At 41.8% G+C, this 13372-nt stretch overlaps 1 long non-coding RNA gene across 1 annotated transcript in view; it reads left to right on the top strand.

The window, feature by feature from the left end:
- LOC121291889 overlaps window positions 1-12081 on the top strand; it is a 42515-nt gene extending 30434 nt beyond the window's left edge. The window contains exon 5 of the long non-coding RNA XR_005946107.1: window positions 11117-12081. This is a non-coding gene — a long non-coding RNA (uncharacterized LOC121291889). The remainder of the gene's footprint in view (window positions 1-11116) is intronic.
- The last annotated feature ends 1291 nt before the right edge of the window (window positions 12082-13372 follow it).

Here is a 13372-nt window from a genome sequence, read left to right as displayed (position 1 = left end):
AACATCCCTCACACAAGTAATGATGCCAAATACCAGCACTCCACACTCTCGCTAGAATGATTGCAAAGGATTACCGGGAAGTGCCGATGCTGGTATCGATGAAGCTTGGAAGTCACTGAACTCAATCATCTATGAAGCAGCTGGAGCACTATCTGGTAAAGATGAAACCTGCAACAAAGACTGGTTTGAAACCTAGTAAACTGAGTTGATACAATGTCATTGATGCAAAAAACAAAGCCTACATGATGCACAGCATAAACCCAATAGTTAAAACACTGCATGACCCGAAAGCAGTCAAGACAGTTGTGTAAAAGGCTGGGAGATACTGTGCAAAAAAACACTGGACCAATCAGTGTCAAGAAATCCAGGCTGGTTGACAATGGAAATCTACAGGCTATGTATGAAGGCCTCAAGAGGCCACTTGGGCCAACCATCAACAAATGCCTCCCTGAAGTTGGCAGATGGTGAGGCATTGATACCCTACTGGGTTGAACGCTACTGTGAGTTGTACTGCTGTGAGCTGGACATCTCCTAGTCCGCATTTGACACCCTCCTGCAGAGTCCTGTCATGGATGAGTTAAATGAAGAAACCTCATCACTCAAGCTTGAGAAGGACATAGACTGCTTTACAAACAGGAAGACACCTGGCAAGACTGGAATCCCAGTTGAACTGCTCAAGCAGGGAACATCAACTCTGTGGGTTGGCGCCTCACCATGACGATCAGCAACTACAGCAGCATGGCAACAGGCACCAACACTGAAAACAACAACTCACCTGATAACAACCAGAACCTACCTTTCAAAGATTGGTCTCTTCAGCGATGCTGGCAGAGTGGTAATATCACTGGGCTAATAATCCAGAGGCCCAGGCTAATCCCCTGGGGACAGGGGTTCAAATCCCACCCTGGCAGCTGGTGGAATTTAAATTCAATTAATAAAATCTGGAATTGAAAGTTCATCTCATTAATGATGACCAACTGACCATGAAACTATCAGCAATTGTTGCAAAAAACCATCTGGTTCGCTAATGTCCGTCCTTATCCGGCCTGGCTTACATGTGACTCCAGACCCACAGCTATGTGGTTGACTCTTAAATGCCCTGTGAAATGGACCAGGAAGCCACTCAGTTCAAGGGCAATTAGGGATGGGCAACAAATGCTGGCCTTGCCAGTGACACCCACATCCCGTGAAAGAATTAAAAATCAGCAAAGGTGAAGACACCCCAGCTGAAATGGATTGTTTGCTGCATGTTCATCTTTTGTAGATGGATAGCCGCCAGAACTGAGTGAGGAGTCAATCCACCATAAATGTAGGAAAATGACAGGCTGATTATTACACAGCTACGGTTAAGAGAGGGGAAACATCTTGCGCTGGTTTGAGATTCAATTACATTGGCTATTTGTATTTCTGCCTGTTTTGTAAAGGACCCTAACTTTATCCCAAGTTTATCTTGTAATTCATGCACTAGTCTCTTTGTGAACTGACAACAAAGTGCATGTGCAGAGCACGCAATCTAGCCATGTCAGTGTGGCCTTGTGAGGTGAAACCTCTGTAGGTGTCTGCATGGCGATTGAGGTGCTTGTGGATGTTCTTGTCCCTGCTGCCTTCTCTATGAGCGCAAGATTTTTCGCTGAACCTTACTATCTATTTGCATCACAAGGTACAGAGGTATGTGTAGAAATAAGGAAGGTCAGAAGAATGTTTGCAAGAGTCTAACCAGCAACAATTGATTGGATAAATTGTGGTATAAAGACAGGAAGTTGCTCATGATGAAGACGCAAATCCAGACACAAAGGAAAATAATGAAGGGGAATCTCATATAAGGTCATGTGACAAACGTGCTAATGGGAGAATGAAAAACTTGCGGGTTGTGGAATCTCATTAACATGTAAATAAACTGTGATGTTTACGTTTCAGTATTACACCTGTAGAAGAGGTACTCACTTCTGAACTCCTATTTGACACTACTCCTGCTATCTGGCCTGATAATTTTGCTGATGGTGTGACCATGGACTTCTTGTTTTCCTCCCAACCACCCCCTTCCCCTCACCCCATACTTCCTGATCTGATTTTCTACCGGGAACTGCCACCTGTAGCGTCAGAAGAAAGAGCAAGAGCAACACTGATGTAGAGTCACAGAATAGAATTATAGAATAGAATCACAGAATCATTACAGCACAGAAGAAGGCCATTCAGCCCATTGTGTCCATGCTGGATCTCCTAAGGAGCAATTCATGCACTGGCACTCCCCCACCCCATCCCCACATTCCTGCACAATCCTTCTATTTAGAAGACGTAGAAAAATCTAAGGCACAGGAGGAGGCCACTCTGCCCGTTGTGTCTGCACTGGCCAAGAAACAAGCCCCCAATCTAATCCCGTTTTCCAGCCCTCGGTCCATAGCCCTGGAGGTTATGAGACTTCAGGTGCATATCCAGTCATCTTTTAAATGAATTGAAGGTTTCTGCCTCCACTACCCTTTCAGCCAGTGAATTCCAGACCCCTACCTCCCTTTGAGTGAGAAACATGTCCCTCATTTCCCCTCTACTCTTTCTAAAAATCACGTTAAATCTATGCCCCTTGGTCACTGACATCTCTGCTAAGTTAAATGGGTCCTTCCCATCCATTCTCTCCAAGCCCCTCACAACAATTAAATCTCCCCTCAGCCTCCTCTGTGCCAAGGACAACAACCCCAGTCTATTCAAGCTTTCCTCATAGCTACAATTTTCCAGTTCTGGCAACATCCTTGTAAATCTCCTCTGTCCTCTCTCGAATGAAAGTACATCCTTCCTGCAATGAAGTGATCAGAACTGCACACAGTACCCAAGCTGTGGCCTAGCGAGTGTTTTACACAGTTCTAGCATAACCTCCCTGCTCTTATATTCTATGCCCCGGTTAATAAAGGAAAATATTCCATATGTCTTCTTAATCACCTTATCGACCCTGTCCTGCTACTTTCAGGGATCTGTGAACATTCACTTCAAGGTCCATCAGTTCCTCAACACCTCTCAGTATCCTCCCATTTATTGTATATTCTTTTATCTTGTTTGACCTCCCCAGATGCATCACCTTACACTTCTCCAGGTTGAAATCTATCTGTCACTTTCCTGCCCACCTGACCAGTCTGTTGATATTTCCTGCAGTCCACAGCTTCCCTTCTTACTATCAACCAAGTGGCCAATTTTTGTGTTGTCTGCAAATTTCTTGATCATGTCCCTACATTTAGGCCCAAATCATTAGAATATACCACAAAAAGCAGGAGACCTAGTTCTGAGCCCTGCAGAATGCTGCTGGAAACAGCTTTCCAGTCACAAAGACACCATCAACTATTACCCTTTGTTTCCTGCCACTGAGGCAATTTAGTAACCAGCTTGCTAGATTCCCTTTTGATAAGGTCCCACATGGGAGACTGATAACGAAGGTAAGAGCCCATGGGATCCAAGGCAATTTGACAAATTGGATCCAGAATTGGCTGAGTGGCAGGAAGCAGAGGGTGATGGTCGAGGGGTGTTTTTGTGACTGGATGCCTGTGTCCAGTGGGGTTCCACAGGGATCGGTGTTGGGTCCCTTGCTGTTTGTGGTATATATAAACGATTTAGACTTGAATGTAGGAGGGTTGATCAATAAGTTCGCGGATGACACGAAAATTGGTTGGGGGGTAAGTAGTGAGGAGGATAACCTTAGATTACAGGAGGATATAGATGGGCTGGTCAGATGGGCTGATCAGTGACAAATGGAATTTAATCCTGATAAGTGTGAGGTGATGCATTTGGGCAGGACAAACAAGACACGGGAATACACAATGAATGGTAGGACCCTGGGAATTACTGAGGATTGGAGGAACATTGGTGTGCATGCCCACTGGTCCCTTAAGGTAGCGGGACAGGTAGATAAGATGGTTAAGAAGGGAAATGGGATACTTGCCTTTATTAGCTGAGGCATAGAATATAAGAGCAGGGAGGTTATGTTAGAACTGTGTAAAACACTGGTTAGGCCACAGCTAGAGTATTGCATGCAGTTCTGGAATCTGCATTATAGGAAGGATGTGATTGCACTAGAGATAGTGCAGAGGAGATTTACCAGGATGTTGCCTGGGCTGGAGAGTTTTAGTTATGAGGAGAAATTGGATAGACTGGGGCTATTTTCTCTGGAGCAGGGGAGATCGAGGGGGGACATGATTGAGGTGTATAAAATTATGAGGGACATAGATAGGGTAGACAGGAAGGAACTTTTCCCCTTGGTGGAGGGATCAATAACCAGGGGACATAGATTTAAGGTAAGGGACAGGAGGTTTAGAGGGGATGTGAGGAAGAATTTTTTCACCCAGAGAATGGTGGGAATCTGGAACTCACTGCCTGAAAAGGTGGGAGAGACAGAAACCCTCATAACATTTAAGAAGTATTTGGATGTGTCTTGCGATGCCAAGGCATACAAGGCTATGGGCCTAGTGCTGGAAAATGGGGTTAGAATAGTTAGGTACTTGTTTGACCGGCGCAGACTTGATGGGCTGGAGGGCCTTTATCTGTGCTGTAGACCTCTATGACTCTAAATCCCTCTGTGCTGCAGCCTTCTCTAGTCTATTTCCATTTAGATAATATTCAGCTCCTGTATTCTTCCTGCCAAAATGCAAAACCTCACATTTTCCCACATTATATTCCATTTGCCAAGTTTTTGCCCACTCACTTAACCTGTTTATATCCCTCTGTAGACTCTTTGTATCATCCTCACCACTTGCCTTCCTACCTATTTTTGTGTCATCCACAAACTTGGTGATAGTACATTCACTTCCCTCATCTAAGTCATTAATTGTGGCCCCAACACTAATCCCTGTGGCACTCTACTAGTTACAGGTTGCCATCCTGAAAATTCCCCCTATCCCAACTCTCTGCCTTCTATGAGTTAGCCAAATCTCTATCCTTGCTAATATACTACCCCCAACACCATAGGCTCTTATTAAGAAGCCTTATGTGCATTACCTTATGAAATGCCTTTTGGAAATCCAAATATATTACATCTACTGGTTCCCCTTTATCTATCCTGCTTGTTACCTTCTCAAAGAATTCTAATAAATTTGTCAGGCATGATTTCCCCTTTGTGAAGCCATACTGACTCTGCTTGATTATATTATACATTTCTAAATGCCCTGCTATTATATCCTTTATAATAGACCTTAATGTTTTCCCAATGACGGATGTTAAGCTAAAAGTACAACAGTAACTGTCCTCCAATCCTCCGGCACCACTCCTGCATCCAACGAGGATTGGAAAATGATGGTCATGGCATTCATTATCTCCTCCCTGGCTTCCTTTAACAGCCTGAGATATATTTCATCTGGCCCTGGTGATTCATCCACTTTCTAGGTTGCAAACCCTCTTAATACTTCCTGTCTCTCTATGTTTATCACATCCAATATTTCATACTCCTCCTCCTTAACTACAATGTCTGCATTGTCCATCTCTTTTGTGAAGACAGAAGCAAAGTATTCATTAAGAACCATATTCACATTTTCCACCTCTATTCGTAGGTTACCTTTTTGATATTTTATGGGCCCTTCTCTTTCCTTAGTTACCCTCTTACTCTTAATGTATTGATAAAACATCTTTGGGTTCTCCTTGGTTTCCCTTGCCAATATTCTTTCATGCCCTCTCTTTGCATTCCTAATTTTTTTGATTTCATCCCTGCACTTTCTATACTCCTCTCAATTTTCTGTAGTATTGAGTTCTCGGTTCTCTGACATAAGCTTTCCTTTTCTTCCTTATCTTTCCCTGTAAACTCCTTGACATCCAGGGGCTTGAGATCAGGCTGCCTCACCCTTTTTCTTTGTGGGAACATGCTTACATCTTTGAATAGAAACAATGTGCAGGGGTACAGGGAAAAGGCAGGGCAAAGGCACTAGGTCATAACACTCATTTGGAGAGTTGGTGCAGACACGAAGGGCTGAATAACCTCCTTCTGTGCCATTAAAATTTTGTGATTCTGTGATACTCAGAACCCTTGAATCTCCCCTTTGACTGCCTCCCTCTGCTCTGACACTGATTCACCTTCAAGTAGCTGTTCCTAGTCCACTTTTGCTGAATCAATGCCCAGTTTAGCAAAATTGGCCTTCCCCCAATTTAGAACCTTACCTCCTGTTCTATATTTGTCCTTTTTTAAATTATGGTTAAAACTAACTGAATTCTGATCACTACCATCAAAATGCTCCCCCCATGTCACTCCTTTCTCCTGTCCAGCTTCATTTTCTAAAATTAAGTCCAGAATTGCACCGTTTTTTGTTGGACTTGCTACATACATACTGGCCAAAAAAGCTCTTCAGAATGTACCTTAGGAATTCTATTCCCTTCATTCCTTTCACACTAAAACTATCCCAGTTAATATTGGAATATAATAGTGAATGGATAGGGCATGTGTCCAGTGGACCTCTGCTGACAAAGTTATGAGAATTTGCAACAAATCAGCAGAACCTGTTTTGTGTCACAACCTGGCCAATTGGGATAGTTGCGGTGCACTAACGCCCACATTAACACCCTTCCCAGCTTCCAATGGAGCAGCTCAATGGAGCTGAATTTCTAGTTCACAGTATTTTCTGTTCTTATTTTAAAGGCGGAAGCTGATGGATTCTCTGTTCAGTCTCTGAACGTGGGTGTGAATGTTGCCACTGGCTACATTTTCCTGCAATCTTTATCATCTGATGATCCCTCATAGCAGAAGCTGCCCCTATTTGTGGTTTTGAACTGATTTTGAGTAATTCACTATGGAATTGGTTTCCTGTGGATTTGCAGACAGTTGATGCAAATTGTCTGTCTAGTCCCTAGGTGGCAATTTGGGATTATGAGGGAAAAAATGGCATTTTCCAGTTTATAATCCATTACAAGAATCAACATTTTTAAGGTACATGAACGTGTGGATGATTCTTTCCTGCTGATTTCATATTAAGGTTTTACCCCCAGGAATGGGAGACTTAAGGATGCATTGACTTTATACATTTTAAATTAAAGATTTGTTTTGTAGATTCACTTTGACTGAAATACAAGTGTTAAATAAAGCGTTTTCAGAAATTAGAAAAAGCATCTGCAAACTACTGTGGTGTGATTGACTCCAGACCCACCCCCCTCCAGTTTCACAAGCAATGAGTGATTAACTTCTGGGTGCCAAATTGCATTGCTGGAGATAATTATTTAAAAAAGCTTTTAGAGAAGTTGGTCTCACACCTTTAAAGCTTCCAATACCTTCCCCCCTCCCCCGCCAAACTCCCCCACAGCCTTCACTTGCTTGAAACCTGCCACGTTTCTACCTTTTCTCGGTTCTGATGAAACGTTAACTGCTTCTCTCGGTAGGTGTTGCCTGGCCTGCTGAGTATTTCTAGCATTTTTTTGTTTTTATTCTAACACTTGAGTTTGTCACTGACTGGAGAAGTCATTGTGTAAGAAAGCCGACTACAAGGCACTTGGGGGGAATCTTAGTAACGTTTAAATAGGCAGCGATGTTTAGTGTTCAGCATTACGCTACCTGAAAAGGCGTTGTATAATGGCTGGAGGGTACCAACTCTGGACAGCGTGTGACCTGTTTGTTTGTATTCTGTTTATTTAACTTATTGCCATGTCGAGCTTACCAAAAGCAAAACAAAAATAAGACTTAGATTTGGTTCAAATTTGTAATTATTGAATAATTCAACAGTACTCATGCCACAAAGTTGTGCTATCAGTTGGTGCTTTGATTAAACGCAATAAAGATCATGACACAATCAGCAAACTGACCATGTCTATACTAACATGTGGACATACGAATAGGAGCAGGAATAGACCATTCGGCCCCTTGAGCCTGCTCCCTCATTTGATAAGATCATGGCTGATCTGATATGTGGCCTCAATTCCACTTTCGTACCTACCTCCTTGTTAACCAAGGTTCTATTTAACTTCTTCTTAAAAATGTTCAATGACTCTGCCTCCACTGCTCGCTGGGGAAGGGAATTCCACAGACCAATGACTCTGTGAGAGAGAAAAAATTCTCCTCACCTCCACCTTAATGGGGGACCCCGTATTTTAAACTGTATCCCCTAGTTCTGGTCTGTTCCACAAGGGGATCACTCTCTTTGCAAAAACCCTGTCAAGTGCCAGCAGGATCTTATATGTTTCAATATAAATGCCACATCAAAAGTTTGTGTGGAAAATAAAAGCTCATGGTGTAAGGGGTAACATATTGGCATGGATAGAAGATTGGCTAGCTAACAGGAAGCAGAGAGTTGGCATAAATGGGTCTTTTTCTGGTTGGCAGGATATGATGAGTGGTATGTCACAGGGATCAGTGCTGGGGCCTCAACTTTTTACACTTTATATAAATGACTTGGATGAAGGGACCGAAGGAATGGTGGCTAATTTTGCTGACGACAGAGACAGGTAGGAAATTAAATTGTGAAGAGGACATAAAAAGGTTACAAAGGGACAAGAGATATGTTCAGTGAGTGGGCAAAGATCTGGCAATTGGAGTCTAATTTGGGCAAATGTGAAATTGTTCATTTTGGCAGGAAGAATAAAAAAAGAAGCTTATTATCTAAATGGTGAGAGATTGCAGAGCTCTGAGATTCAGAGGGATCTGGGTGTCCTGGTGCATGAGTCACAAAAGGCTGGTATGCAGGTACAGCAGGTAATTTGGAAATCTAATGGAATGTTATCATTTACTGTGAGGAGAATTGATTACAAAAGTAGGGAGGATTCGCTTCAGTTGTACAGGACATTGGTGAGACCATATTTGGAATATTGCGAACAGTACTGGTTTCCTTATTTAAAGAAAGATGTAAATGCATTAGAAGCAGTTCAGGGAAGGTTTACAACACTAATACCAGGAATAGGTGGGTTGTCTTATGAGGAAAGGCTGGACAGGTTAGGCTTGTATCCACTGGAATTTAAAAGAGTAAAGGGCGACTTAATTGAAATCTATAAGATCCTGAGGGGTCTTGACAGGGTAGATGTGGTGATGATGTTTCCTTTTGTGGGAGAATCTAGAACTAGATTTAGAGGGTCACCCTCTAAAAATGAGGAGAAATGTTTTCTCTCAGAGGGTTGTGAGTCTTTGGAACTCTTTCTGAAAAGGTGGTGGAAGCAGAGTCTTTGAATATTTTTAAGGCAGAGGTAGATAAATTATTAATAAACAAAGTGACGAAAGGTTATCAGGGGTTGGCAGTAATGTGGGATTGAGGTTACATTCAGATCAGTCATGAATTTATTGAATGGTAGAACAGGCTTGAGGGGCTGAGTGGCCTACTCCTGCTCCTAATTTGTTTGTTCGCAATAAGATCATCTCTCGTTCTTCTAAACTCCAAAAGATACAGGCTCAACCTATTTTCATAAAATAACCCCTTCACCCAAAAAATCACCTTCTCTGCTCTGCTCCTAATGCAAGTATATGTTGAAGAGTATTGAAGGCTTGGAAAATGTTCCAATTATACAGAGGAGTAAGATCATAAAGGAATTTCTAATGTGAATCAGAATTTTATATTGGAAATGATGTGTGTTTGGAACCCAATGCAAACCAGTGGCGACAAGAGGGTTTGCATTTAGGACAACAAGGGTTCTGAACAATCTGGTTCAACATCAGAAGGTGGCCAAGGAAGTGGGGTGGAATCAATTGCAAGGGTAAGGAGTTGTGCAGGGATTGAAGATGATTACTTTAGTTTTCCCAATGTTTAAATGCATGAAATTGTGATGCTTTCAAAACTGAATGTCAAACAAGTAAACACCAAGAGGCAATGGAAGGCTCGAGATAGAGGTGGAGGAGAGGTAGAGTGGCTGTCATCAGTATGCATGTAGAAGCTAAAGTCACATCTTCAGATAAACAAAAGCAAAATGCTGCAGACACTGGAAATTTGAAATGTTCTGAAGAAAGGTCCTTGACTTGAAATGTTAAATGTTTCTCTTTCCGTGGCTGCTACCAGACCTGCTGAGTATTTCCAGCATTTTCTGCTTTTATTCCATGCATAGAATCACAAAATTATTATGGAGCAGAAGGAGGCCATTCGGTCCAATGTGTCAGCATCGTGACTTAGTACCATTCTCCTGTTTTATCCCTGTAACCCTGCACGTTGCTTCTATTCAAATAATTATCTAATGCCCCCTTGAATGCTTTGATTGAACCTGCCTCCACCCACACTTCCAGGCAGTGCATTCCAGACTTGAGCTGTCAAAGTTTTGAGATTGTATCAAGATGGAACATGTAGTTAATTCTTAGAAGATCAAAGGAAGCTGCAAAGTGATATTAATAAAATGGGCAATGGCTAAAAATTGGCAGATGGAATTCAATGTAAGTGTAAACGGATGCATTTGAGTAAACAAAGTAATCACAGCAATTATTGAATGGAAGTACATTCAGTGCTGTGTAAGAGTAGAGGGAGTAGGAACTAAAGGTTCACAGGACGATAAAGGCAGAACCACAGGTTGATTAGGGGATAACAAATGAATAGAATTGTAAGTTTTATCATGAGATATAAAACACAAACATCAAGAAATGATGATGAACCTATATAAAACCTAATTAAGACCTATTAGAATATCGTGTGCAGTGAGGGCTCTGGACTATAAAAAGGATATTGAGGCATTAAAGAGGCTATAAGGCAGATTCGCTAAGATCCTGCCCGGTTGTGAGGAAAGCAGTTAAAAGAAAGTTAAAAGGTTAGATTTTTGTTTGAATAACGCAGATTAGAAGTTAAGCTGAATGGCCTGTTTCTGTGTATTTTATATAGCATAAATACTTAAAATCATAATAAATTGGGATGTGGTAGTCAGAATCAATCTGTTTCCTGTATTGAGTTATTGAGGGACCATAGACAGGAGATTAAATGTAGGAGTTTTAAAACAGAAGTAATGATAAACCGCTTCAGAGAGTTGCGATCTGTGGAATTCTCTTTGAGGGTTTGTGGATGAGGCAGTAACTGTGTTAACATTCAAGATTAGATTTCACAGGTGGATGAAGGAAAGAGGGGCAAAGAGATATAGGAATAGGACATGGAAATCCAATTAGGACTGTTTTTTTCCAAAACATTAACTGTTAATCGTCTCCAACTGTTAATGTCTGGCTGGTTTGAATGACCTGTTTCCATGTTGTAACTTCCATGTCTTTCTATTTTAGAAAGGAACCAAACAACAGCAGTGCCATCGAACTGGACATTAGAGGGGAGACAGGTGATGTGACCAACCAATGCCAACTATGTTGAAGCCTACAGAGAAGCTGAGGAAGGAAAGTGCGTTATTAGTTGCAGGCACAGAGGATATCCTTTGAGTTTTCTTAGGACAGTTTGATTGGGCAGAAACCTTATTGGAGGGATTCAAGCATATAGTTGCAGGAAACATGGTTATTTGGAACTGTCAGTGTATAAAAATGCTGCACAAATCATATGGATAATGGGTGTATATTAGTAGCTCATTACATAAAATGTAACACATAGCCAGTGTTCATTGTCATTTTAACAACACTCAGGACTTTTGGAACCAATTTCAGCATCTTTAGCCTGGGAGCAGCTTTAATTGATGCAGTTCAAAGTCAATGTTTTTAAGTATGTCTTAATTTATTAATTTATGCTTAATCGATAGCTGAAAATGTAGGAGTGGGAGAGGAGGGAGACCTGGAGAGCCAGCATTTGAAAGAAAAAGTAGTGAGTATGTCACCTTAGTTGAGCCTTCCACAGATCCCGTGCAAAAGTAACTGAGGATATCTTTTGAAGAAATGACAAAGCATTTACAACAAGATATTGGCCTCATCCTCAGGTTAGCAGGGCACATGGCTCTAATACACTTGAGACACTGAAAAATGTTTTTTAGGGTTATATGCTGAAGGCTTTGAAGTAACTGCAAACATTCTCACACATCAACCCATGCTAGTTAACAGGGTTGGCTGTAGGGTTGGCTGACTCCAGTGCTCCATAACCAGTTGGCTTTCTCTCACCTGGTCAGGAATATTGGTGTCTGCTGACATCTCACAGCTCACTTGGTAAACTGAGCTGAGCTGAGCAAACATCATTTGGTGCTTTGGTGGGTACTGTACTATTTCTTTTATAGGTCGATCGCAGAGGAGCCTCACTAGAGTGAGTTCAAGTCTCAAAGTACATCTCATAGTTTTCAAAGTAATGAAAATCAATCATGATTCAATAATTTACTTTCATTTTAATTATGCTTTAAAAGACTGATTGAATAAAACATTGTTTTTATTACTTCTCTACCCAGTCTCTCTGTCCTAAACGAGTTATTTTAAAAAATGAAGTAGGCTCCAGGGGTCCAAGAGGGGGTCAAAATGTTAGATAGATACCAATGGAGTCAAGTACCCGTCTGCCCAAGGACGAGAGGAATCTTATCTCAAGAACCAACACACAACCTCCCCCATACCCCTGAAGGACTGGTAACCGTTTCCTACATTACCAGCATCTGCTGTCGGAGGGAAAATGAGAAACGTGGTACAAGATCTGCATTTGATTAAATCAATCTTAAGGCCAGACAGCTGCAAAGTGCCGAGTAGGATGATGAGCTACTGTTCTTCAAACTTCTTTTTGGTCTTTAGAGGCTGTTCATCTTCCAGTTTTGATGAAAGGTCATATGATCATACAGTCATTGAGGTCTACAGCACAGAAAAAGGCCCATCGAGTCTGCTCTGGTGAAACAAATACCTAACTATTCTAATCCCATTTTCCAGCACTAGGCCCATAGCTTTGTATGCCATGGCATCGCAAGTGCACATCCAAATACTTCTTAAGTATTATGAGGGTTTCTGCCTCTACCACCCTTTCAGGCAGTGATCTCCTCAGATACTGAAGCAGTCCATGCCCATATGCAGCAAGACCTGGACAACATCCAGGCTTGGGCTGATAAGTGGCAAGTAAAATTCACACCACATAAGTATCAGGCAATAACCGTCTCCAACAACAGAGAATCAACCATCACCTTGACATTCAATGGCATTGCCATCATTGAACACCCCTTTATCAGCATCTTGGGGGCTACGATTCTTTAATTACATTTTTAGCCAATTGGACATTGGTTAAGAACTGCTTCCGACTTTTATCACAAATACTGGGCCGATCTCAGGGGACTTACAAACATACGAACAAGAAGCAGGAGGCCATTCTGCCCTTCGAGTCTGCTACACTGTTTAATAACACCATCGCTGATCTGATAGTAATTTCAAATCTGCATCTTGCCTACCCCCGATAACCTATCACCCCTTTGCTTTTCAAGAATCTATCCACCTTTGCCTTAAAAATATTTAAAGACGCTGCTTCCTCCGTCTTTTCAGGAAGAGAGTTCCAAAGACTCACGACCCTCTGAGAGAAAAATATTCTCCTCATCTTTGTTTTAAATGGGTGTCCCCTTATTTGTAAACAGTGACCCATTGTTC

This window comes from Carcharodon carcharias, chromosome 19, assembly GCF_017639515.1.
Source record: "Carcharodon carcharias isolate sCarCar2 chromosome 19, sCarCar2.pri, whole genome shotgun sequence".
Taxonomy (NCBI): domain Eukaryota; kingdom Metazoa; phylum Chordata; class Chondrichthyes; order Lamniformes; family Lamnidae; genus Carcharodon; species Carcharodon carcharias.
This window is presented reverse-complemented; position numbering and strand designations above follow the sequence as displayed.